The sequence below is a fragment of the Carcharhinus amblyrhynchos genome, chromosome 25 (assembly GCF_965287045.1).
Source record: "Carcharhinus amblyrhynchos chromosome 25, sCarAmb.v2.hapA, whole genome shotgun sequence".
Lineage (NCBI taxonomy): Eukaryota > Metazoa > Chordata > Chondrichthyes > Carcharhiniformes > Carcharhinidae > Carcharhinus > Carcharhinus amblyrhynchos.
The window spans coordinates 13,890,657-13,917,743 of record NC_137348.1 but is presented as its reverse complement, the minus strand read 5'-3'; the positions used below and the strand labels follow the sequence as shown (position 1 = coordinate 13,917,743).

The window sequence follows — 27,087 nt, the reverse complement described above, 5'->3', positions numbered from 1 at the left end:
CTAGGAGGCAACTAGGTGCTGGGCAGGCCGACAGAAACCTGCCTCACCATCCAAAGGGAAAGCTGCAACACCTTCCCCCCCCACCCCCCCGGAGATTTCTGTCCACCTCCTGAGTCTTTCCAACACCTGTTATATTTGATTCAGACTTCCAACTCCTCATAATAGTTTTTGCCTTGATTTGTTGACTGTATTTGCTGGAATTTTGGTTTTAAATTGCCATCATATTCCTAGTAAAGCCATGAATATTCCAACGATTTGCTGTTATTTTACACGACGCTGAATGTTAAAACTAACAAAAAATAGGTGGAATCTTTTCAACTGCACTTTTTCACACGCTGTGTTGAATGGTTTGTTTCTTTAACCTGGGATAATAGTCGCATTTTTGTAAACTCCGCGCTCAATCATAATCGGCCCTTCTTCGCTCCCAATTTTATTGGTCCGCTTGGAGTCGGCCTTCCCGCTCCCATTGGTCAGACAGACTGTCACTCACCAAGTGATCCCGCCCATTAGGCCGTCCCCGACTGTGATTGGTTATGTTGCGGGCTCATTGGCATCACCATGACTACACTTGGCGGGAAAAGGGGCTCATTTGGAAAATCTGCTGCAGAATCTTTTCATTCATGGGATGTAGCGGTTGGGCCCATTGCGATGTAGGCCAGACTGGCAAATGATGGCAGATTTCCTTCACAGGAATGTAGCTGTTAGGAGCGGAAGTGGCCAGCTCAGCCCTTGGAGCCTGCTTCGCTGTTCAATCAGATCATGGCTGATCTCTCCCAGGTCTCAAATCCACCTCACCTGCCTATTCCCCTTATTCCCTTAACCAATTTTTAAAATCAGAAATATATCTGCTTCTTGAAACCAATTAATGATTCTGACTCTGCCACATTATGGGGCAGCGAGTTCCTCAAATTCACCACTCTCTGCGAGAATTCCATAAGATCATAAGACGTAGGAGCAGAATTAGGCCACTTGGCCCACTGAGTCTGCTCTGCCATTCAATTCTTCCTCATCTCAGCTTTAAATCCACCACCATTCAACCTATACCTGTAACTTCTTGTTCTAAAGGAGCAGAACAGTAGTACAGTGGTTAGCATTGCTGCCTCACGATGCCAGGGATCTGGGTTCGATTCCTGCCTTGGGTCACTGTCTATGCAGAATCTGCACATTCTCCCATGTCTGCATAGGTTTCCTCCAGGAGCTCCGATTTCCTCCCACAGTCCAAAAGGGATGCTGGTTAGGTCCATTGGCCATGCTAAATTCTCCCTCAGTGTACCCGAACAGGCACGGGAGTGTGGCGTCCTGGGGATTTTCATAGTAACTTAATTGCAGTGTTAATATAAGCCTAATTGTGATGTTAATAAATAAACTTAGAAGGATGTTAGTGACCTCCCTCCCGGCCCCATGGTTGGATGTTGGCCAGTATGGGATCTACCTGAAGTCTACAAATTGGGCACTTGCTCAGTTTGGATTAAAATTAATTGTGTCAGTGGATCAGTGGCAGTAGCTGCTGATTCACAAGGTTCCTGATTTAGTCCAGCATACTGAGCTCAAGCTCAGAAATCAAAGCTGAAAGCTGGTGTGTCACACTGCAGGGAATGTTGCTCTGTCGGAGGAGATGTAAGACCTCCTCAGAGATCCTATGGTGCTGTTTCAATGGAGAGTTGGGGGGTTATCCCTTGTGTTCTGCATTTATCCCTCAATCAACATCATAAAAACAGGTTAGCTGTTCATTATCACTTTGCCTGTTGTAGGAACTTGCTATTCACCAATTGGTGCATTCAATCACAAAAAGCTAGCATGCCAGTTCAGCAGGCAATAGGGAAGGCAAATGGAATGCTGGCCTAGAGTGAGAAATAGGGAATTCTTGCTAAAACTATGTAAGGAACTAATTAAATCACACCTGGAATACTGTGAACAAGTTTGGTCCTCTTATCTAATGAGGTTGACTCTCAACTGACCACAGGCAACTAGGGATGGGCAATAAATGCTGGCCAGCCAGCAACACCTATGTTCCACAAATGAATAAAAAAAACTAAGGAAAGATATACTGGCATTCAGAAGGTCTTATGAGGAGAGGTTGAGTAGACTGGGCCTGAACTTGTACTGTATTTGGAAGAATGAGAGGAGATCTTATTGAGACATAAAGGAGTCTCAGGGACCTTGATGGGGCAGATGCTGAGAGTTTGTTTTCTTTGTGGGAGAGTCTAGGACCAGAGGACATAATCTCAGAGTTAAGAATTGGCCATTTTAAGACAAAGAGGGGGAGAAAATTCATCTCTCAGCGCATAGTGGATCTGTGGAATTCTTTACGACATTGGGCTATAGAGGATGGATCGTTACGTATGTTCAAAGGTGATATAGACAGATTTTTAATGTGAGGGAGTTGAGAGTTATGGAGATAAGGCAGGAAAGAGGAGTTGAGGATTATCACATCAAATCAGTCTGATCTCGTTGAATGGCAGAGCAGACTTGATGGGCTGAATGGCCTATTGCTCCCACATCTTATGATTGCCACATTTCACAAGTTTCTTTAAAGGATGTGAGAACTGATAGCCAGGACAGCATTTGTTGCCCATTGCTAATTGCCATTGTTATGAGTGATTTGCTAGACCATTTCAGATTCAAACACATTACTGTGGATCTGGAGCCATATATTACAGTGTGGGGCCACGCGGTGGCACAATGGCTAGCACTACTGCCTCACAGCACCAGGGATTTGGGTTTGATTCCCAGCTTGGGTCGCTCATTGTTTGGAATTTGCACATCCTCTCTGTGTCTGTGTGGGTTTCCTCCAGTTTGTTCTCACAATCCAAAGATGTGCAGGTTAGGTGAATTGGACGTGCTAAATTCTCCCTCAGTGCACCCGAACAGGCGCCGGAGTGTGGTGACTAGGGGATTTTAGGAGATTTTTCACAGTAACTTCATTGCAGTGTTAATGTAAGTTTACTTATCACTAATAAATTAACTTTACTTTATGTAGACTAGACCAGGTAAGAATGGCAGATTTCCTTCCCTAAAAAACATTAGTGAACCAGATGTGTTTTTACAACAATTGGTGATGGTCGCTATGGTCACTGTCACCATTACCTGATTAGTTTTTAATTCTAGATGCATTAATTGAATTTAAATCCGAACAGCTGGCATGGTGGGGTTTTGAATCCATGGCCCCGGAACATTAAAATAAAAAAATGCTGGGAAAACTCATCCAACCTGGCAGCATCTGTGGAGAGGGAAGAGCGAGAGTTAACATTCTGAGTTCAATGTGACTTCGTGATCTAAAGAAGAGTGAAATTAGACTCAAAAAATTTAAATCTTGTCTTTTCTCCCAACAGAGCCTGCCAGATCTGCTGAGTTTATCCAGCACTTTCCGTGTTTATTTCAGATTTCCAGCATCTGCAGTAATTTGCTTTTATTCACGTCCAGATAATTAGTCTGAGCCTCTGGATTACTAGTGATGTTACCACTGCACAACCATCTTCCTCAATAGTGACTACACTTCAAGAGTATTTCACTAGCTATAAAGCACTTTGGGATATCCTGTGGTCATGAAAAGTGCGATATAAATTCAAATCTTTCTTCTTTAACTACATCTCATTTGGAAAAAAATAGACATGACTTAATCACATTTTTCAGTCCCCATTCATCTGAATTTCTCCCTCACACCAAGAATCCCACCCCCCACAACACCCCTCTATCTCCCACCAACACCTGATACCTCCCTTGTAGTGATCACAAACATCACCTTCTCAATAAATAAAAGAAAATTATTGCAGATGTTGGAACCTGAAACCAAAAGAGAAAAAGTTGGAAAATCTCAGCAGCTCTTGCAGTATCTGTAAGGAGAGAAAAGAACGGATCCTTTTAGGGTCATCTGGACTTGAAACTTTTTCTTCTCCTTACAGATGCTGCCAGACCTGCTGAGATTTTCCAGCGTTTTCTCTTTTGGATCACCTTCTCAATGTTCCCTCATGCCACTGCCCTCTAAAGTTTTTAAAGTTTATGTATTTGTGTCACAAGTAGGCTTACCTTAACACTGCAATGAAGCTACTGTGAAAATTCCCTAGTTAACACACTCCTGCACCTGTTCGGGTACACTGAGGGAGAATTTAACATGGCCAATGCACCTAACCAGTACGTCTTTCAGATGTGGGAGGAAACCGGAGCACCCAGAGGAAACCCACGCAGGCACAAGGAAAACATACGGACTCCGCACAGACAGTGACCCGAGCCAGGAATCGAACCCAGAAAAGATTTACTACGGTGCTACCAGGACTTGATGGTTTGAGTATAAGAAGAGTCTGGATAGACTGGGACTTTTTCCCTTGGAACATAGCGGGCTTAGGGGTGATCTTATAGAGGTCTATAAAATAATGAGGGGCATGGATGAGGTAGGTAGTCAACATCTTTTCCCAAAGGTAGGGGAGTCTAAAACTAGAGGGTATAGGTTTAAGGTGAGAGGGGAGAGTGACAAAAGGGTCCAGTGGGGAATTTATTCACACAAAGGGTAGTGAGTGTCTGGAACAAGCTTCCAGAGGTAGTAATAGAGGCAGGTATAATTTTTGCTTTTAAAAAGCATTTGGACAGTTACATGGGTAAGGTTGATATAGAGGGATAGGGGCCAAATACGGGCAAATGGTAAAAACTGAGCAGCATGGACAAGTTGGGTCAAAGGGCCTGTTTCCATGCTGTAAACCTCTATGTCTCTATAACCCAGGTTCATGGCGCTGTGAGGCTAACCACTGTGTCACTAGACCGCCCCTCTACCTGGTTCTGCCTGACTGCTGCCTCTTGTCAAATGTCTCCATACTTCGTGATTCCTATTCCCAAACCCCAGGACCACCTTCCCAACACTACCCAATCCACAGCAACCCTAACGATCCTTTGGGCAAGACATAGGCTCCAGTTTGCTAGATAAGAGGTCCCACCAATGCCGGGTCTATTTTTCCTTTATCTGATGGGCGGTGGTCAGAGACAAACTGTGGACAAACCTTGTGTGTAGAACCCCCCCCCCCATCAGTGACATTGTGAGGTTCCACTTTAGTGACATCATGAATGTGGACAATGGGACTGTGGCCATTACAGCTTTAGTCACAATGCTGTCCACACCCAAGCTGTGAAACCTGAGTCTTTGCTGACAGGTAGAGAATCGTGCTTCTTTGAAACATATATAATGTATAGATATCTACATATTTGGAAACGTTTTAATGAAAGAAAGATCCTGTGCACAATATTTGTACCCAGACAGTCTCTGACCAACATTTTAAAACACAGGAATAGAGAAGAACTATGTGTCATGAATCTAAGTACAACTGTTCACTTTCATTGACGCTCTTATGGACAATGTGGCAATTCAGATATAAGTATCTAGTGCCCCGTTAAATTATGGATTGCTAGAACTTTCAAAATGTATGTAAAAGAAGCATGAAGTGGGAAAGTAATTGTGAAATGGAAACTTTTCCTTTTATCTTACAGGCTGGCTTTCTTTCTGGCCCTGCATTTATGACATTCAGAGCAGGAGCACACTGATGTACACAGTGTGTTTTGCCTTATTTGTACTCCATCAGTATTCTTATGCTTTGGACTTTAAGTACCATCACACAAATTCTCTGGAGTCTTATCTTCAGGATGTGCAAGCAAATTATTCAACTATTACATATGTCTACAGCATCGGGGAGTCAGTGGAAGGTTGAGTATTTCTAAACAGTAGCAAGATGCACAAATGTTCTTATATAAAAAAACACACACAGTGGGGAGGCGGTAACCTACTGGTATTTTGCCAGACTATTAATGCAGAAACATAAAAGCAAAATACTGCAGATGCTGGAACCTGAATCAAAAAATGCTGGAAAATCTCAGCAGGTCTGACAGCATCTATAGCAAGAGAATAGAGCCAACATTTCGCGTCAGGATGCCCCCTTCGTCAGATCCTTTCTCTCCACAGATGCTGTCAGAGCTTTTCCGTTATTAATCCAGAAACTCAGCTAATGTCCTGGGGACTCAGGTTCAAATCCCACCACAGCAAGTGGTAGAATCTGAATTCAATTTTTTAAAAAAATCTGGAATTAAGAATTGACTAACGGCCATGAAACCATTGTCGAATGTCGGAAAAACAGATTTGGTTCACTGATGTCCTTTAGGGAATGAAATCTGCCCGGTCCTGATCTGGTCTGGCCTACATGTGACTCCAGAGCTACAGCAATGCAATTGACTCTCAACTGCCCTCAGGCAACTAGGGATGGGCAATAAATGCTGGTCGGCCAGCGACACCCATGTCCCACAAATGAATGAAAAAATAAAATTGTATTGTGTGACTGGAGTTGGAATGTACAATCTGAGAGGTGGCTTCACACCTGAAATTTTCCATTTGCCCTGGTGCAAATTGAGAAGTGGAAAATGAGTTTTTAATGTTATTTACAGTAGCAAGTCAGTGATGAATCATGCATTGAAAAGCTGCAGATTTTTACTATACATAAAATATACAATCACAAGTCATATTGCACTAATTAAGTAAGTAGACTGAGCTTAATTCAAAGGATAAAATGTAATTTTGGATTCAAATTATGGTTATAATTCACTCAAGCATTACAGTTAACAATGTCATTCAATGTTCTCTGATCTGATAACTGCTATTTAATCACTCCATTCTTACCTGTCTGTATAACTTATTGTGCATTAGGAAGGAAACTTTTGGTTGTGGCAATTGGGGAAAGCCCGAGAGAACATCGTATTGGCATTCCTGAGGTTAAATGCATTGGAAATATCCATGGAAATGAGGTAAACCCAAATTCATAATGAATGGGAGGGTATGTTTACTAATGATTGATGTGCTAAGGGGTTAGATCAACAATAAAATGTTACCGGGACTTGCAGTGATGTCTTTGGCTACAAATAATATGAATAAGAGGGCGGCACAGTGGCACAGTGGTTAGCACTGCTGCTTCACAGCACCAGGGACCCAGGTTCAATTCCAACCTTGGGTGACTGTCTGTGTGGAGTTTGCACATTCTCCTCATGTCTGCGTGGGTTTCCTCCAAGTGCTCTGGTTTCCTCCAACATTCCAAAGACATGTGAGTTAGGCTGATTGGCCATGCTAAATTGCCCCTTAGTGCCAGGGGGATTTACCAGGGTGAATAAGTTGGGTAACAGGGATAGGGCCCGGGTGGGATTGCTTTCGGTGCAGGCTTGATGGGCTGAAAGGCCTCCTTCTAACTGTAGGGACTTGTTGATTCTAAGAAGTCACGCTTCCTGTTTCTTTTATTTTATTCTAAATAAAAACTGAATTCCTCTGTGTTGCAGTAGATTTGTCCAAACAGTAGAAATTTAATTAATTTTATCTTTTTTATATGGTAGGGCTCCTCGAGGTTAGTTTTCACTTTCTTCACCTGGTGTTGACAGAGTGGGCAAGGGCCTCATCCCTGGCATCTCAATTCCAATAACACTAGCAATACAGCTATCTCCATTTTGAAAGGTCCTACCACCAGGTTGTCCAAAGCTTGTTGCATATAATGTGCTCCTTCTACTATTGAGGTCCTGTGACATGATACAGTACTGATGGCACAGTGGTTAGCACTGCTACCTCACAGCACCAGGGACCCAGGTATGATTCCTGGCTGGGGTCACTGTCTGTGCGGAGTCTGCTCGTTCTCCCCATGTATGAATGGGTTTTCTCCGGGTGCTCCGGTTTCCTTCCACAGTCCGAAAGACGTGCTGGGTAAGTGCACTGGCCATGCTAAATTCTCCCTCAGTGTACCCAAACAGGGACCAGATTGTGACAACTAGGGGAATTTCACAGTAACTCCATTGCAGTGTTGATGTAAGCCTACTAGCGACAGAAATAAATTAACTTTAAATTTGATGATCATTTCACATCAGAACTGAAATCATGACCATTTTTCCAGCCAGTGGCATCTAAAAGGTATAACCTGTAAGTTTTGAATCATGTGGTGGAGGTAGAAGCCCCCACAAAAATAAACAGGACAGCTGCCACCTTGGGACCCTAATCTCCGCAATTGTGATGAACCTCCTTCCCTCTGTACATCCCACCCCAAGAAGCCCCCCCTATCTTCTGGCCCGCAAAAATGCAGGGTGTACCATAAATAGAGAGAGATTGAGAAATGTTGATGTTCAAAAGACTTGGGAATCCTTCTCCATGAGTCACTGAAAGCTCTCATGAAGATGCAGCAAAGCAATTAGGAAAACAAATGATATATTGGCCTTTATTCCAAGAGGATCCGAGTGGAGGCAATGGTCTAGTGGTATTATCACTGGACTATTAATCCAGAAACTCAGCTAATGTCCGGGGGACCCGGGTTCGAATGCCCCCATGGCAGATGGTGGAATTTTAATTCAATAAATAAAATCTTGAATTAAGAATCTCCTGATGACCATGAAACCATTGCTGATTGTCAGAAAAACCCATCATTAATGTCCTTGGGGGAAGAAAACCTGCCATCTGGTCTGTGACAGGTGATTCCAGAGCCACAGCAATGTGGTTAACTCTCAACTGCCTTCTGAACTAGGGCAACCAGGGATTTGCAATAAATACTGACCAGCCAGTGACACCCATGTCCCACAAGTGAATAAAAAAAAGCACAGGATTAAATATGTTTTGCTGCAAACTTGAAGAATCTTGGTGAAACCACATTTGGATTAATGTGTGCAGTTTTAGTCTCCCTACCTAAGGAAGGATATAATTACCAAAAAGAAAATGCAACAAAGTTCACCAGACAGATTCCTGGAATGATGGGATTGTCCTTTGAGGAGAGATTGAGGAGACTCGGCCCGTACCCTGTTGAGTTCAGGAGAACGAGGGGTAATCTCACTGCAACATATAAAATTCCTACAGGGCTTCCCAGAGTAGATGTAGGGGGCATGTTTCTCCTGACTAGAACCAGGGAACATGGTCTCAGAATAAGAGGGAGGCCATGTAGGACTGAGATGAGGAAAAATTTCTTCACTCAAAGGGTGGAGAATCTTTGGAATTTTCTGCCCCAGAGGGCTATGGGGGTTCAGTCATTGAGCATGTTTCAGATGGAGTTTGATAGATTTCTAGATATTAAAGACATCAAGAGGTGTATGGGTAATGTGGGAAAATAGCATTGGGGTAGAAAATCAGCTGCAATCTAGTTGACTGGCAGAGAAGGGTCAAGGGGCTGAATGGCCTGCTCCTGCTCCTACTTCCTATGTTCCCCAACCCTTTGAAATTGTTTTACTCATAGCTGCACTGGCCCAATTTTAAGACTTCAATCCAACAAGCTGTGTGCGGTTCAGAGCTCTGCAGATCATCTGCCAAACGTAATTGATGCTGAGGCCTCAAGATCACAAGGAATTCTTCCCCCTGCTGCTTGATGAGGCAACTGGGGATGGGCAACAAATGCTGACCTTGCCAGCGATGCCCACTTCACATGAAAAAAAGCCCAGGGCACTTTGTCAGCCCATCACCCAAAAATCAAATTCAACTTCAAACCCCTTTTTGGTTAAAACAAAGCAATGTTCCCTCCTGCATCCTTTTCCTCACTCAAGGAACACACACTCTATACTACTGATCACCCTACTGACTTGATATATTTTGTTACTGCCGAGACCAATTGATTGAAACTCTAACTTGCCAAATTTTTATTTCCAGAGTTGACAATCTCCATTTTTATTGCATCAACGTGTCGCTCAAATTTTCCATTGGTTTCTTGAGTTCAGTTGTGTGGATGGGTTGCTCAACTTGACTTGCATTCCCTTGAGATAGGGGCACAATTTAATTGCCGTGTCTAATTAGATCCAATATTGTAGATGTGGAGGAACTATATAATCTTGTGGAGGGTTTTGAACAAGGAGTCACATTTGTGCCTGCTCTGTCCCTCAACTCCATTCCGTTGTCTATGCTCCATAACCTTTAACATGCACTAAATTATGAGGGACATAGATAAGGTAGACTGGTAGAAATGTTTCCCTTTAGTGGAGGGGCCAATAACCAGCGGGCATAGGTCTCAGATAAGGGGCAGGAGATTTAGAGGGGATTTAAGGAAAAACCTCTTCATCCAGAGGGTGGTGAAAATCTGGAACTCACTGTCTGAAAGAATAGTAGAGGCTGGAAACCTCACAACATTTTAGAAGCATTAAGATGAGCACTTGAAATTCTATAGCATACAAGGCAATGACCATGTCATAGAATCATAGAATCTTACAGAACAGAAGGAGGCCATTTGGCCCATCGAGTTTGCACTGACCACAATCCTACCCAGGCCTTATTCCCATAACCCCATGCATTTACCCTAGCTAGTCCCCCTGACACTAAGGGGCAATTTAGCATGGTCAATCAACCTGACCTGCAAATCTTTGGATGTCTTGGAAAATGGGATTAGAGTAGATGGGTGCTTGAAGGCTGGCGCAGACATGATGGGCCAAAGGGCCTCTTTTTGTACTATAATACTCTATGGGTGGGGTTTTCCAGCTGTGCGTGCCCCAAGATCGGAAAATCTCGCCCAAGGTCAACAGATCTTTGCATGGTCCACCCCTGACCCCGCCCGCTATGATTCCCACGGCGAGCAGAACTGGAAAATCCCACACTATGACTCTGTGATGTTAGAATGTAACCAATGATAATGTTGGATCTGTTGTAGTGTGACCAATGGTAAAATGCTGTAAGGGTCAGCTGACCCGGTAAACTACGTAACCAATGACAAAAATGAAGTGGTAGTCAGCTGACTCAGTATAAATAAGAAGCTACTGAGGTTTGTGGAGGCTGGGAAAGGCCCAGGATGAGGCCTCAAGTGTTGGAGTAATGAAGTTTCTTTAATAAATCTTTTTTTTTGATTTTATAAGTTGGAGTAAGTTTTGTTTTATTTTGTTGTCTACAATTGAAGAATTCCTTCTGGTGAATCAACATGTGATCCTTACCAAAGAAAATCTATTGGTCCCAGTCTTGGAAATTTCAATTGACTCAACATCTACATCCATTTTTTGGGAGACAGTCTCAGATTTTCAATGCACTTTGTGTGGAAAATAAGTATCACTCCTTTAAATGAAACAGTTCTAATGTTAGAATAATGCCTCTTTGTTCTGGATTTACCATACTTGTGGGAATAGTTCCACTGCACCTACACTACACCATTTCCAATTCCCTTCTTGCAGCTAGTAATGTGTTAAGTCAGACTTTCATCTGTTTTGTAGCTAGTAATTCACGGAACAAGTCGAACCCAAGAACCGACTCGTGAACAGCTTCTTCCCTGCTGCCATCAGACTTTTGAATGGACCTATCTTGTATTAAGTTGTTCTTTCTCTACACTCTAGCTAATACTGCAACACTACATTCTGCAATCTCTCCTTTTCTTCTCTATGAACAGTATGCTTTGTCTGTAGCACATAAGAAACAATATTTTTCATTGTATACTAATACATGTGACAATAATAAATTAAATCAAATTGTCTGTCATCAGGGGCTTATAGCTTGAGGGGGCGCCATTCCACATCAAACATAACTGACCAGGGAGTCTCTCCTGCTCTTACTGCCAGGTGTTGGCATGTTTGGAAGGATTTGCAGTCTGACACTCAACCTGTTTGACTGTGTTATGAATGCACCTTACTTAGCAATCAAGTTTTGACACGGGACTCAAACCCCGAGCTTCTGGCTCACAGGTAGGGATGCTACCCACTTGCCATGAGACTTCTCCTCCCCCCCATTTTATTTTTGACATTGCTATTATCTTCAAACTCAAGGAACAATAAGCCAGGTTTATGGGACCTGTCCTCCAGTTTTTGCCTCCAGTCTAATTCAGCTTGTAACAAATCTCATTCATGTTTCATAACGTTCATGTGTTTTGCTTTGCTCTTGCAAAGTTACCAGACAAATTCAAAATCCGACTGGTCCCGAGATTGCAGAGTATTTTTATACTCAAACACGCAGCCAAGTTGTACTTTTGTACCTTCTATTTCCTGTACAATGTGGCAGACTCCCTGTGAGAAGTGACAAATTATAAAAATGCATTTTAGCCTCTTTGGCTGGGGCTGGAAAATGCTGAGGAGATGCGGTCTAGCAGCCAACCTACTGAAGTAAATGAACGAGTAAGTGAACTTCCTTGAAACTTTGCGCCAAATTTGGACAGCTGGGATGGAGGAGCAGTCCAAGAGATGGGCTGGTTAGATATATTGGCTATGCTAAATTCTCCCTCAATGTACCCGAACAGGCACTGGAGCGTGGCGACTTGGGGATTCTCATAGTAACTTCATTGCAGTGTTAATATGAGCCTATTTGTGTCGCTCATCAATAAACTTAAACTTAAGACTGTTGACTTTTTTTTTCTCTGTTCCTTAATTGCTGTGATTGCTGCAGCCTATTGGCCGTGAGATTCTGCTGCATTTAATCGATTACCTGGTTACGAGTTATGGACGCGACAAGAACATCACCAGATTGATTGGTAGCACGAGAATTCACATTCTGCCCTCAATGAATCCCGATGGGTTTGAAAGATCGACTGTCGGAAGGTGCACAGGGATCCGTGGACGGTAAAGCTTTGTTTACAGTTTTGTGGTGTATATTCCTTTATCCTGTCCTGTCCCTTGTGACTGTGTGACATATCTTTTCAAACTGTTGTCCTGTTAATTCTAGGCTGTCAAATGGTCAATGTGGGTTTTAAGTATCTGGCAATATGTCAATATGTTTTAGATTTTTGTTTCCTCTGTATTTTTAGTTCAGCAGCACCTAAGTTACTCCCCACTGCATGGTGACACAGTGGCTAGCACTGCTGCCTCATAACGCCAGGGACCCAGCTTTGATTCCCGGCTTGGGCCACTGTCTGTGCAGAGTTTGCACACTCTCCCCATGTCTGTGTGGGTTTCCTCCAGGTGCTCTGGTTTCCTCCCACAGTCCGAAAGATGTGCTGGTAAGGTGCATTGACCATGTTAAATTCTCCCTCAGTGTACCCAAACAGGCGTCAGAGTGTGACAACTGGGGAATTTTCACAATAACTTCATTGCAGTGTTAATGTAAACCTATTTGTGACACTAATAAATAAATAAACTAATCAAAGAAAAGGTTTTCTGCAATGATATTATGCTTATCTTTTGATGGGCGTTTTTATGACTTTTGAGAGCACTGATGTCCCTAACCAATCTCCTGTAACGTTCCCCCTGCATGCCCTCAAACCACACAAAGAAATGATTGGACTGCATTACACCATGATTAGTTAAACATGTATGTAACTTAATAAAGTCATTAAAGCATAATGTGACAAGGAGACAGGGGAAAGTGCATTTAGGGCTACATTCAGAGCTTTTTAACTCATGTGCTGCTGCTTTATATGTCCAGGGATCCATTGAGTCATGGGGCACGATCTTACCACCCATTCACGCCACCTCCTGCTGCAGTGAGGTTGGAGAATTTGGCAGCCAGTCAAATCTCTGTTCACTTCAGTGGGATGGGAAAATCCCGCTGGTGTGAATAGTGGTAAGATTCCGGCAATAGGGGTCTACAGCAAGGAGAGAGGCCCTTTGACCCATTGTGTCTGTGCTGGCCGTCAAATACCTATCTGTTCTAATTCCATTTTCCAGCACTTGGCCCATTGCCTTGTATGCAATGGCATTTCACTGCTCATCTAAATACTTCTTAAATCTTGAGGGTTCCTGCCACAACCATCCTTTCAGGTAGCAAATATCTAATTCCCACCATGCTCTGGGTGGAAAAGCTTTCCTCAAATCCTCTCTAAATTTCCTGCCCTTACTTTAAATCAATGCCCCTTGGTCATTGGCCCCTCGATCAAGGGGAAAAGATTCTTCCTACCTCTCCTATTTATATCCCTTTCAATTTTGTACACCTCAATCAGATCCTCCCTCAGCTGTCTTTGCTCTCAGGTAAACAACCCCAGCCTAACCGGTCTCTCTTAATAGCTGAAACACTCCTGTCCAGGCAACATCCTGGTGAATCTCCTCTGCACCTTTTATGATGCAATTACATCCTTATAGTGTGGTGACCAGAGCTGCACACAATATATAACTGTGACCTAACGAGTGTTTTATACAATTCCATCATAACTTCCCTGCTCTTACATTCTATGCCTTAGCTAATTAAGATAAGTATTGTATATATTATGTTATTATATATATCCCACTGGATTTTTCCCTCCTGGTTTACCCCATGCCAGTGTGGTCTTTTTCTTTATGATTATACCCTTCACCTCTGCTTCTCAATCCGGGTTAACAGAAACAAATGCAAAGTATCAGATTTGCATTGTTTCTGATTCTTTATTATGGAAAGTCTGCATTTACCTTGCTCAGCTGTCACTGAATGGATGCTATCAGATTGAATGCACACTTGCCAAACTGTTTAGCTGTGCACAGAGTGCACTTGCTGCATGAACTAACTGCCAGTAAGAAAGAAGCTCATCATTTAAAATAAGAAAGTCTGATACACTGGTGGTGTAATGTGCCAACAGGGAATCTTACCACTGTTTGCACCAGCGGGATTTTCCCATCCTGCCAAAATGAACAGAGATTTGGCTGGCCTTTAAATTCTCCTACCTCACTGCAGCAGGAGCGTGGTTTTAGTTACAGGCATGTTTAATTAACCATGGTGCAATGAGATGGTCAATGTCCACGAGGTAAAAGCTGGAGTTATTTTCATAGCCTTATTGAGATTCCCGCAATGACAATCAGTAAATGAATACTAACATAATGAATTGGTGTCTTGTTAGTCTGTTGATTTTTACCACGTGAAAAAAATCCTATTTTTTACAATGTGAGAAAGGATAAACCAGGTCTGTTAAGAGAAACAACTCAGTTTCCCAAAAAGAACCTTTCTTCTGAAGGACTGTGGGCGATACGGTGGCACAGTGGTTAGCACTGCAGCCTCATGGTACCAGAGACCCGGGTTCAATTCTGGCCTCAGGTGACTCTCTGTGTGGAGTTTGCACTTTCTCCCTGTGTCTGCCAGGTTTCCTCTAGGTGGTCCGGTTTCCTCCCACAGTCCAAAGATGTGCAGATTGAGTTGACTGGCCATTCTTAATTGCCTCTTTGTGTCAGGAGGATCAGGAGGGTAAACAGGTGGGGTTACAAGGATAGGATCTGGCTAGGATTGTTGTCAGTGCAGGATCGATGAGCCAAATGGCCTCCTTCTGCACTGCAGATTCTATGATTCTCTGACTCATGTTAGCATAAGAATAGATACAGATGTTGTAAAATTCTGCTGATCACCAAGAAGTACTGTTACAACCTTCCTGTGCTTCATATATATTTACAGATACAACAGTAATAAAATGGATTTAAATAGAAATTTTCCTGATCCTTTTGGAAAAACACCGTCATCTCTTGAGCCAGAAACCGAGGCAGTGATCAGGTGGATTCACAGTGAACCGTTTGTGCTGTCTGCCAGTATTCATGGAGGAGCCGTAGTGGCTGCTTATCCATATGATAATAACAACCGAGGTGAGCTTTCCATATTAGAACTCTAAATTGTTTGAGTTGGATTAAAATTAGCCCCTGTCTGTGCCCATACACACTTTGCAGTTTCATTATTTGATTTCTGAGATGTTTTTAGTCCAATTGGCTTGTGTAAATCATTTAGACTGATGGCTGTGTTGAAAACGCCTGTTCCCAATGAACATCACCAGCCTCAGCTTTGACCACTGTTGTGAGACTTGTAAGTTTCTACTTGACGACAAGTTATTGCATCCTATTTTTTTAAATGATGAATGAGAGCTGCTGACGCTGACCCCGATCAAATTGGTGGGATACCAACTGCGAGTTTGTGAGATTAGAAGGGCTTGGCTTCTCCAAGTGATGATCCCAAACAATTCACTTTGGATTTTTTTTAACCACTCTGTACCACATAGACCTAGGATTTGTTGGTGCCATCGGCAATTCAGCTGGTGATGTTCTCAAAGAGTGGGAAGGAATATGATTAACATTGGCGAGGAGCTTTCTTTTTTTTATTCATTCGTGGGACATGGTTGTCGCTGGCTGGCCAGCGTTTATTGCCCATCCCTAGTTGCTCAAGAGCAATTGAGAGTTAACCACATTGCTGTAGCTCTGGAGTCACACGTAGGCCAGACCGGGTAAGAATGGCAGATTTCCTTCTCTGAAGGACATTAGTGAACCAGATAAGCCATTCTTCATCAAAAAGCAACTGCCAAAACTGATTTTGTGTTTTTTATATACAGAGGATGGTGGGTGCCTGGAACCCGTTGCTGGGGGAGGTATTGGAAGCAGATACAATAGTAACTTTTAACGGGCATCTTAACAAATACACAAATAGGATGGGAATAGAGGGATACGGTCCCAGGAAGGGTAGGGGTTTTAGTTCAGTCAGGCAGCGTGGTCGGTGCAGGCTTGGAGGGCCGAAGGGCCTGTTCCTGTGCTGTAATTTTCTTTGTTTCCTTGTTTGGAGAGTTTGTGTTGTTCTGACCACAAATGCATTTGTTGCAAGTGTTGCAATGGTGCGTTTTGATGCAATTTCCATTATTGTGACGTATACTCGCAAACGACACGCACTTAATCATGAAGATGCCAAACGAGGAGCAGAACTTAAGGAAGCCTCAGATGGACATCTGAAAACTTGGTTAATGAGCAAAAACAGCCAAGTTGTCGAGATGTTTTAAAAGTAAAAGGAACTTGCATTTATACAGCACTTTCAGCATCCCAAAGTGCTATGGGCTTAAGCCCAACAGGACATTGTGGATTGTAGAAAAGACAATAACATAAGTATAGCAAATGTCGCTGCTACACTACTGCATGTGAGGCTGTTCAAGGAGTTCTTTTAAAGAGATTGAAGTTTAAAGCAGAGTCAAATAACTTTTACAGCTGAGATGAGTTAACTATGAGCAGCCATAGGAACTCTGGGATGGTACAAGAGCATTCTCAGTGACCTAATGCTTACAGCCCAAGGTCCTTTGGCAAAGCTGAAGACTCTGACATGAGGTTCTGAAAAGGAGCCTGTCAAGTTGCCTGACATTGAAGCTGTGCATATCTCGGCAGAGACTGCAGACAATGATAAATCACCGGGGGATACCCAGCAGGGTGGCAGCAGAAGAAGGTAGAAAGAAACAACCTTCTGTATTCTGAAGGAAAAGCTGACGACACAAACAGAAACTGTAATGGTGTGTGGATGAGCTGAACAGCAGCCTAAGAGAAAGGCTTGAACTTGTGTCAGTTCTGAACAGTTTTGGGTAATTTTGAGTTCCTGTTGGGAGGCCATCACACACGCTACATCACTTAAATGCCAAGATCCTTGCCATCCACACAGCAGAATGGTCCAACATGAAAGATTTTTTTGTTCCTAGTGTTCTTTCTAATGATCCCTACATCGCTGGATGCTCCAGGCTTTGTATGACATGGAGTTGGCAGCCTCTGAAATCCCTATTAGATTTGACAAATTGTGCTGGAAAAATATATTCTCATGTTAACAAACTAGCAGGAGAAAGAACAAACAAGCAGCAGGGCCGACAGTTAACATAGCAGTGGCACTTCACGGGAGAATCTGAACTCTGAAATTCTAGTCACAAGAGGAGACCAAGGAGAAATTTAACTGAGGTGTCTAAAACTATGAGAGGCCAAATAGAGTGAATGGGGAAAACTTATTCTCTTTAACAGAGGGGTCATTAACTGCAGGTCCATGGTCGAAATGGACAAAGTGGGACAAATGGCCTTCTTATGTGCTGTAAATCTTTTTATGTTTCTACATATTTCTATATAAGATGACTAAAAAGCAGAATATTTGTCCAGTTGTGAATAGTTGTTAATTTCTGGGTGCCTTTGGAACTTAGGATTGAGGTCCTCGCAAAACTTGGTACTAATTATGGCTGAGCTTAGGCTCAACTCCACTTTCCCACTGACTCCCCTGCCAGAATTTCACTAGCATGCCGGCCTGGAATGAAGGTGGGCAAGGCTTGCAGAACAGTATTCTCTGCTGGCCTCGGGCAGGATATTACGAACCTCAGGTCGATGAGCCTGCAAAATCCAGCACCCTTATCCCTTAATTTTCTGAGTGACGAAAAATCTGTCCATTCCAGCCTCAAATAAAGTCAATGATGGCGCATTCACTAACCTCTAAGATCAAGAATTTCAAAGAATCAAAATCCTTTAGGCAAAGGAATTTTGCTTCACATCAAACCAAAATGGTGGACCCCTTAAGTGTACACTGTTCCCCCAGGTTCTAGACTCCCCAACCAGGGGAAAGAACCTTTCAATATCTACCCTGTCGATTCAATGAGATCGCCTCTCCTTGTTCTAACCCCCAGAGAACGTAGACCTAATTTACTCAACTTCTCATCATAGGACAAGCCTCTTATCCCAGGTACCAATCTAACGAACCTTTGCTTTATCAGCTCCAATACTTTTTTAAACAGGGAGGACAAAACTTCAGACGTTATTCCAGGTGCAGCAAATTCTTTACTCCTGTACTACTATTGGTAGGTGACCCTAAATTTGAATGGTGTCACAGAATGATGCAGTGCAGAGTAGATCAGTTGACACATCATACTTGTGTCTACTCTTTAGTAGCGTTATCCAATTCCGCTCCCCTGTCCATTCCCTATAGTCCCGTAAATATTTTCTCTTCACGTTTTTGTCCAATTTCCTTACGAAAGTTGTCAATTCTCTTTCCATTGCCTTTAGTGGCACAGTGGTTAGCACTGCTGCCTCACTGTGCCAGGGACCCAGGTTCGATTCCTGCCTTGAGTCACTGTATGTGTAGAGATTGTATGTCCTCCCCATGTCTGTGTGGGTTTTCTCCGGGTGCTCCAGTTTTCTCCCACAGTCTGAAAGATGTGTTAGTTAGGTATATTGGCTAAATTCTCCCTCAGTGTACCCAAACAAGCATCGGTGTGTAGTGAATAGGAGATTTTCAAAGTTACTTCATTGCAGTGTAAATGTAAGCCTACTTGTGACACTAATAAATAAACTTGTTACTCATGTTGCTTCTTTCCCAAATAAAGAAAGTATTTCTTCTTCAATTTAACATAAGGATTACCTCCCCACAGAGCTTTCCTCATGATGCTAGTAGAGGATTTAATCCCAAAGATTTACCATATCATTACTCAGAGGAAGTCTGAGACCAAGACCTGAGAATTTAGCTATCAATCAGCCCTGCATCTTTAAGGTGTTTCTCTAAATAGGCACATCTAGGTAATGTGACAACTGAGGAGCTGTGGTTGCTCGTAAATTTTAAGTTACAGGTCAATGACTGGAATATTGGAATTGGCCATTCAACCCCTTGGATCTGTTCAATCAAAAGTCAATGAGATTTTTGGTGATGATCACCTCAACTACATTTACTCTCCTCAGCTCAGACTGCAACAGCTCCTTCATCTACCGCATCTGAATCCACATCGCTACCACGTATGACTCCACGCAAGTGCATGTCGACCACTTCCATGAAGTTTGACTTTTGTTTTAAAGTATTAATCCCCCTAAATTGGTTCCTAACCACAGCACGAAGAAAGAGAGAATGGATATCCACCTGATGTTCCATTTATACGAACCAACAGCCAGTCCAATGTAGAACTGGCAGTTACATCAACCACTTACTGACCAAAACAGGCCTCATATCCTTACCATGGAACAGCTCTGGTTGGGAAGGTCAAGGGTTCAAACACCTTACTTCAGAATGATTTCACCACGGTGCAGAGGAAGTGCTGCACCTTTGGAGACATTGTTTTGGATGAAACATTATTACTTAGATTCCACCTGTTCTGTCAGGTGGATGTAAAAGATCACAGGAAAGATAGGGAGTTTTCTTATTGTTTTGGCCAACATTTATTCCTTATAGATATAGCTCCTAGGGCTAAAGGAAAGTTTAGAGTTTGTTTATTAGTGTCACAAGTAGGCTTACATTCACACTGCAATAAAGTTACTGTGAAAATCTCCTAGTCACCACACTCCGGCGCCTGTTCAGGTAGACTGAGGGAGAATTTAACATGGCCAATGCACCTAATCAGCACACTTTTCAGACTTCAGGAGGAAACCGGGGCACCCTGAGGAAACCAATGCAGACATGGGGAGAATGTGCAGACTCCGCACAAACAGTGACCCAAGCCAGGAATCGAATCCAGGTCCCTGGCACTGTGAGGTAGCAATGCTAACCACTGTGCCCACCATGCTGCAAGCTCAATCAAGGGAAATGGGGGGTAGGCAGGATCGGAGTATTGAATTTGATGATCAGTCATGATCATAATGAGCGAAGGAACAGGCTTGAGGGGCCAAATAACCTAGCCCTGCTTCTATTTTCTAATCCAATGTTTCTAAACCTAACACAACTAAAACAGATTATTTGATTTGTTTCATTATTTGTGAGACATTGCTAATCTCAAACTGAATGCCCGTCAAGCTAAATTACAACAGCAACTTGTGTTTGAGGATACTTCAGTAGCTATGAAGCATTTGGAGTGATCCCGAGTATAGGAAAGGCACTATCAAAATACAAGTTCCTCCTTTCCTATAGAAAGTTGGTAAGCTTCTTAATTCTTGTGAAAGGATATCACATCTCAATCTGCTTTGAACTTCAAACCATGTTCACACTGTTAAAGATGGTTAATGTTTAAGGAGAAATCTGAACACGTCAAGATTACCTGACAGAACTAGGCCACACAATTTCATATTCTTTTACAGAAATAAACTTTACTGTATGTAAAATGAATTAACCAAAGCAAGCACTTGGAACTTTAGTTTATAACTATCTGTGCTGTAAACTCAGTTCTACATTTTGCTTATTTCTAAGAGTTCTTATACATTAGCAGAGCCTTGAATGTTCATTTACTTTTCCAGAGATCAACCCAAAGGTATGCCACAGCCCCCCAGAAGTCACTTTGATTTTTCCAATGTTCCAACTATCCTCCAAGATATTAAATTTCATTGGGGGGTGGGGATGCAGGGTGCATGTGATACAAATGCAGGAATAGCTGTGTTTCTATGAGCGCTGGCACCATTCAGCCCATAATTATTTCATTTATCGCATTTATACAGCTCATTCTCATATAATCCTGGAGTGAGAATTTCATACTATGTCCCTGGATGATTTCTGGTTAAATATTGATGACAAAATGCCCAGATAAAATAATAAATAATAATATAATAATAAGTAATAATATAATAATAGCAGTAATAAATAATAATAAGTGACAGCTCATTGGCACAGTGGATAGCACTGGTGCCTTACAGAGTCAGGGACCTGGGTTTGACTCCCAGCTTGGGTCACAGTTTGTGGTTTCCTCTGGATGCTCCAGTTTCCTCCAACAGTCCAAAAGACATGCAAGTTTGGTGCGTTGGCTGTGCTAAATTCTCCCCTAGTGTACCTGAACAGCCGCCGGAGTGTGGTAGCCAGAGGATTTTCACAGTAACTTCATTGCAGTGTTAATGTAAGCCTACTTGTGACAATAATAAATAAATAAAAATAGAACATTGTTGCCAAAAGGGAGCAATCAGAAGTAGCCAGGGTGGAACCTACTCCTTAACATGATGACCTAGTGAGCGAACAAGCTCTTGATTCGTCACTCTTGAAAGCATTACAACTGATGACTGCTAATAATATTAAGGTTATTGATGAGAAACACCCCAGACTTTCAGCGCAAAATATCAGTGCTCGTACTGTAGAGCTGCAGAATACTGGCCAAAAGCTTGATGAAGTGCAGGAGAGAATTATTCCTGTGGAAAATGCAGCTTTCTCACTCGAGGCCTGCTTACAATGCTTTCAAGAATGTTAGAACTCCATGACGATCTGGAGGCAAGAAAAATATCCAGATTGTCAGTTTGCCAGGAGGAGCTGAGGGCGAGCCCCCAGTTAAGTTCTTTAAGAGTTCGCTACCGTGTTTTCTTAAATTAGAAGCAAAAGCCAGGCACATTAAAGTTAAGGCACATCATATCCTGTCTCTGAGGCCTGGGGAAAATCAACAAACTCCAGCCCTTAACTTTATAACTTCAAAGATCACCGAAGAGTATTGGAGACTGTTCGATGTAACGAGGAGTGAAGGTCTCTTTCTTTTAACATTTCTCAGTGTTGATGCAACAGAGCCGCAAGGGCTTTGATGAAGTTAGAGGATAACTCAAGGCCATTGATGTGCAATATTCCCCATTGTATCCTGTTACACTGAGGGTGACATTTGACAACTCTATAAAGATATTTGACAATTCAGCTAAAGCTATGGCTTTTGTGAACTCCATGCAAGGCAATCATTAGGAGTAGCAGACTCTAGTTCACTGTAAAATCCAGACTCTATCCCTTTTCATTATAACTCCTTCCTGATTCTGTGTTTATCATTCTGACATGGGTGATCTAGTAATTTAGTGAACAGTGAGAGTTTAGCCTTAAGATTGGCAGGGACTTACATTTGGCCTTAATGGAATGCATTCTTGTGTGCTCCTTCCAGCCAAGGGGCACGTGGTGTAGATTGTATAAACGGTAGGGCTGTGGAAAAAATATCCTTCTTAAAAAGTTAGAAAGCAAAAAAAGCACAAGCATCTTTCTCCCTTCTGTGTCAAAGTCCCACAATGCTTCGAATTCCCAGATCCACCCATTCACTCTGGCTGTGTCTCACTCATGATGTGCTCTCTCTCAACTGCTCATGCCGCAAATCTTGTTGATCTACTTAACTACAGTTAAAACTTTAATTCCTAAAATTATAAGTCATATTCCAAAATATATGAATTACAAACTAGATATTCCCAACAACACTCATTTTCCATAGGCTTCACTGAATGGTGATCAGGAACTGATCTGCTGGAACTTTAGCAGATTTTCACCTAGCTATCAATAGAGGGTGATTAATGGTTATAATGCACTGGTATGAGTTTACTCAGCTAAAACTAGACCTGAGATATTCCTAGTTTATTTGATTGGTATCACACTGGTCGATGCTTTTATCAGGGGAACTTTAGGGGAGACTAGGATCTGAGGGCACAGCCTCAGAATAAAGAAATGACCCACTAGACCCAAGATGAAGAGGAATTTCTTCAGCCAAAGGGTGGTGAATCTGGAATTATTGCCACAGAAGGCTGTGGAGGCCAGGTCATTGAGTGAATTTAAGACAGAAATAGAACCGTTCCTGATTGGTAAGGGGATCAAAGGTTACAGGGAAAAAAGAGAGAGAATGAGGTTGAGAAACTTATCAGCCATGATTGAATGGTGGAGTGGACTCAATGGGCTAAATGGCCAAATTCTGCTCCCATATCTTAGGGTCTTATATTTTAAGTGAGTTTGTGTATGATGCCCACTAACCAAGACAGGAATAGTCTCCATTCTGAAGAATTTCTGAATAAAGTTTCATTTCTGCCATGACAAAAAAATCAGAAGTGACTATTATTGAGAATTCACTTTTGCTGCCTTTCACAGGTAGCAACAACTATAGTCGGAGTCCTGATGATGATGTGTTCCGATACTTGGCAAAAACGTACTCCTTTCATCATACAACTATGTACACAGGGGATTTATGTAAGATGAAATTTCTGAACGGTATCACGAATGGAGCTAACTGGTACAGGATATCAGGCAAGTCAAGTTAATACAGCACACTGGCCCGTATTGCAGATGATGGAACATCATGTTTACTCTTTGAACTTTTCTGATTATTTTTAAGTCTTTTGAAGCTTCACCATTAATGTTAAGGTCGTATAAAATACTCACGCTTCCCAATGTTAAATGTTAGGTAGTGTCATGATAGTATAAAGCACTGGGATTGTAGTGAATGAGAGCCACAACACAAAGTGCAGAATTGCATGCCTTTAATTTATTTTACTGATCATACTCCCCCCAGTTTGACATTTAGATCATTAATGTACATTACAGTCAGCAAGGCTCCCAGCACTGATTCCTGCGTAAATCAAAACCAATATATCTAATATCAATGGAGCCACTTCTTTTAAAACCCTCGGTAATCAGATCCAGGGGATTTATCATCTTTTAGTTTCATTCATTCCACCAGTATGTTTTCCTTATTAACATTAATCACTTAAAGTTCTACAGTCCCTTTAGGCTTTTGGTTCCCCACAATTTCTGGTATGTACTTCTACAGAGAAGACAGATACACATTATTTGTTTACTATTACTGCCATTTCCCCATTATAACTTCTGTCTCTGCCACTTAGGGACTTAACATTCACTTTCATTCATTTGTTCCATTTTACAAGATGGAAAAGGTCTTACATTCATAAAATCATAGAATCATTGAACTTTGAGTAATTAATGTTAATAAAGAAAACGTACTGGTGAAATGAATGAAACTAAGAGATGATAAATCCCCTGGATCTGATTACCGAGGGTTTTAAAACAAGTGGCTCCATTGATATTAGAAGCATTGGTTTTGATCTTCCAAAATTTCCTAGATGTTATAACTGACACAGTGGATTGGAAGGTAGCCAATATGACCCAGTTGTTTAAGAAAGGAGGAAGAGGAAAAATATGGGGAACAATAGGCCAGTCAGCTCAATATCAGAAAAGGAAGCAAAGAGGCTGTGAAAGGATAGACCAGTTAAGTGATTGGGCAAAAAGATGACTGATGGAGAATAATGTGGGAACTTATCAAATTATCCACTTTGGTTGGAAGAATGGAAAAGCATATTTTTTTTAACTGTGAAGAGCAATAAATATTGGCATTCCGAAGGATTTGGTTGTCATCGTAAATGAATCACAGAAAGTTAAAATGAAGATTCAGCAAACAATTAGAAAAACAAGTGGTATGTTAGCCTTACTGTGAGGTGTTTGGAGTCTAAGAGTAAGGAAGTCTTGATTTGGTTGTAGAAGGCTGTGGTGAGACCACCTGTATACAGTTTAAGTCTCCTTACCTGAGAAAGGATGCACTTGCCTTAGAGATGGTGCAATTGAGATTCAGTAAATTGGTTCCTGGGACGAGATCTATGAGGAGAAGTTGAGTAGAATGGACCAATATCCTCTGGAGTTTAGAAACCTGAGAAGTGATCACATTTGCAATTTTGACAAAACAGATGTTGAAAAGCTACTTCTCTCAGCTAAAGAATCTAGAATTAGGAAGTCACAGACATAGAATAAGGCATCAGCCATTTAGGACAGAGCTGAGAAGAAACATCTTCACTCACGTGGTTGTAAATCTTAGGAAGTCTTCCAGAAAGCTGTGGATGTTCGGTCCATGAGTATATTCCAGAACTGAAGAAATAGGAACAGGAGTGGACCATACAGCTCATATTCAATAAGGCAATCCAATACAATTGTGGCTGATTTTGGGCTCAACTCCACTTTCCCACAGACTTCCCTCATTCTCTGAGACCAAAAACCTGTCCATCCCAGCCTTAAATAAAATCAGGGATGGAGCAACCTCTAACCTCTGCATCAAGAATTCCACAGATTCATTACTCTGAGAGTGAAGGAATTTTGCTTAATTTCAGTCCCCTAGTTTATCCAGCCTCCTATTATAGGAGAACCCTCTTATCCCAAGGAGCAATTTAATGAACCTTTGCTGTGCAGCCTCCAATGTAAATATATCCTTCCTTAAGCATGGAGACCAAAACTACATACAATATTCCAAGTGCAGCAAGTTCTTTATTCCTGTTCTCTGGTCCCCTTGTAGTAAAGGACAACTTGCCATCTGTCTTCATAATTGCTTGCTGTATTTGCATGCTAACCTTCTAAGTTCCTTGTGCAAGTATACCCAAGTCTCTTTGAACATCTACAAAAAAGGTTTGTCTGTCTATTCTTACAGTCAAAATGAAAAATCTTACACATCCCCACATTATATTCCAGCTGCCATCTTGTAGCCCACTCATTTACCCTGTCTATATTTTGTCTTTTTGCAGCTTCTCTGTGTCCTCATCATGACTTACATTTTCATCACGTTTGTCTCATCAACAAACTTAGATACATTACTCTCAGTGTCTTTATCTAAGTCATAAAAATATATATCATAATGTCATCAATGATTCATATTCAAGGCAGGAATCAGTGGATTTATGGAGGCTAATGACATCAAGGAATCTATAGGGAAATGGCACTGAGGTAGATGAGCAGCCAGGATCTAACTGAATGACAGACTAACCTTGATAGGCTGAATAGCCTACCCCTGTTACTAGGTAAAAAGCTGAGGCCCCAGTACTGATCCTTGTAACATTTCACCAAGTCATAGACTGCCAACTTGAAAATACCTCAAATATGGGGTGGAACGGTGAGCACTGGTCTCACAACACCAGGGGCCTGGGTTCGATTCCCGGCTTGGGTCACTGTCTGTGTGGAGTTTGCACATTCTCCCCATATCTGCGTGGGTTTCCTCTGGTTTCTTTCCACAGTCTAAACTTGTGTGGTTAGGTTGATTGGCCATGATAAATTGCCCCTTGGTGTCAGGGGGACTAGCTAGGGTAAATGCATGGGGTTATGGGGATAAGGTCTGGGTGGGATTGTGGTCGGTGCAGACTCGATGGGCTGAACAGCCTCCTTCTACACTGTAGGATTCTATGTTCTATGTTGAGTCTTTGCTTCATGTCTATTAACCAATCCTCTGTCCATGCTGATACTATTTTAAGTGAAAACAATTAAACTAAATCAAAGAAACTGAGAGATAATCTATCCCTGCTAATACATTACCCTCAACTACATGAGCCTTTAATTTGCCCACTAATATTTTATGTGGAAACTTATCAAATGTCTTTTGGAAATCTAAGTACATGACATCTACTGGTTTCCCTTTATCTATCTTATTAGCTATGTCCTCAAAAAACATGTAAATTTGTCAAGCACAATTTCTCTTTTGTAAAACCATGATTATGATTTTCTCAGGACATTTTAAGACTTCCTTAATGATAAATTCCAGCACTTCTCTGATGACAGATGTCAGGCTGACTGAGTACAGTTCTCTATTTTTACTCTCCTTCCTTTCTTGAATAGCAATGTAACATTTGCTAACTTTCAATCTGCTGGCCTTGTTTCTGAATGTAGGAATTTTGAGAAAATCATTGCCAAAGCTATCTCTGCAGCTATCTCTTTTAGAACACCAGGATGCAGGCCTGGGGATTTGTCAGATTTTATTCCCTTAAGTTTCTCCAATACCTTTATCTTTGCTGATATTAATTTCCTCACTCTTTTTAGTATCTAGGTTATCCTCAGTTACTGGTTTGCAACATGTGTCTTCCACCGTGAAGACAGACACAAAAGGAAAG

At 41.9% G+C, this 27,087-nt stretch overlaps 1 pseudogene; it reads left to right on the top strand.

Annotated features, from left to right (window-relative positions):
• Positions 1 to 5,286: 5,286 nt before the first annotated feature.
• LOC145358108 (carboxypeptidase M-like) overlaps positions 5,287 to 27,087 on the top strand; it is a 34,956-nt pseudogene continuing 13,155 nt past the window's right edge.